Source organism: Buceros rhinoceros, unplaced genomic scaffold, assembly GCF_000710305.1.
Source record: "Buceros rhinoceros silvestris isolate BGI_N320 unplaced genomic scaffold, ASM71030v1 scaffold38126, whole genome shotgun sequence".
Taxonomy (NCBI): domain Eukaryota; kingdom Metazoa; phylum Chordata; class Aves; order Bucerotiformes; family Bucerotidae; genus Buceros; species Buceros rhinoceros.
Window position 1 is genome coordinate 29,226 of NW_010416438.1, and position 613 is coordinate 29,838.

At 51.4% G+C, this 613-nt stretch overlaps 1 protein-coding gene across 1 annotated transcript in view; it reads left to right on the plus strand.

The window, feature by feature from the left end:
- The window catches only part of LOXL2 (lysyl oxidase-like 2), a 37,125-nt gene that overhangs the window by 14,850 nt on the left and 21,662 nt on the right, over window positions 1-613 (plus strand). The gene's annotated exons all lie outside the window — the stretch shown is intronic.

Consider the following 613-nt stretch of genomic DNA (forward strand, 5'->3'; position numbering starts at 1 on the left):
CAGTTGGTTTCCGTTTGCCCGCTGTCTGTAAGTCGCATCAGCGTTAGTGAAGCGTCTGGAGAATAGATGAGCCGCGTGTGCTCTGCGGGGCTCTGCACGTCCTGCTGGGATCTCCCTGCTCTCCATACCTGCGTGTGCCGCTGCTCGGCAGCCAGAGGCCGGTGTCTCTTTAAAGCTCTGGGCATTTTTCTTTTCCAAGTGATGGAATTTGAGCGAGGGGAGGGGAACATTCCTCAGCTCTGATGTAACTGTTAGCAGAGCCACGTGGTTTCATACATTTTTGACAAGAAAAGGTCTCCTGGAAACAAGTTATAAAATTTTCAGTAGCTCTTTTGTAATTGCTTGCCACAGCGGATATTTTCCAGCCAGCCTTTGCTTTTGGGCTTGGGTCCAGGCAAGGCTGGTCTGTGCAGTGCCCTCCTGTAGGCTCCAAATGTGAAACCCATTCAGCCTCCATGACTCACTTGCTGTCCCAAGTCAATCCAAGCCGGAGGAGGAACTCGGCTTGGGGAAGCGGTGAAATGCCGGTGTCAGCACTTGCAGCTCCCAGCGCCTGCCCCATGGCTTGGTGAGAGCCCCCAAGTCCTTTTTTTTTTTTTTTTTTTTTATTTAA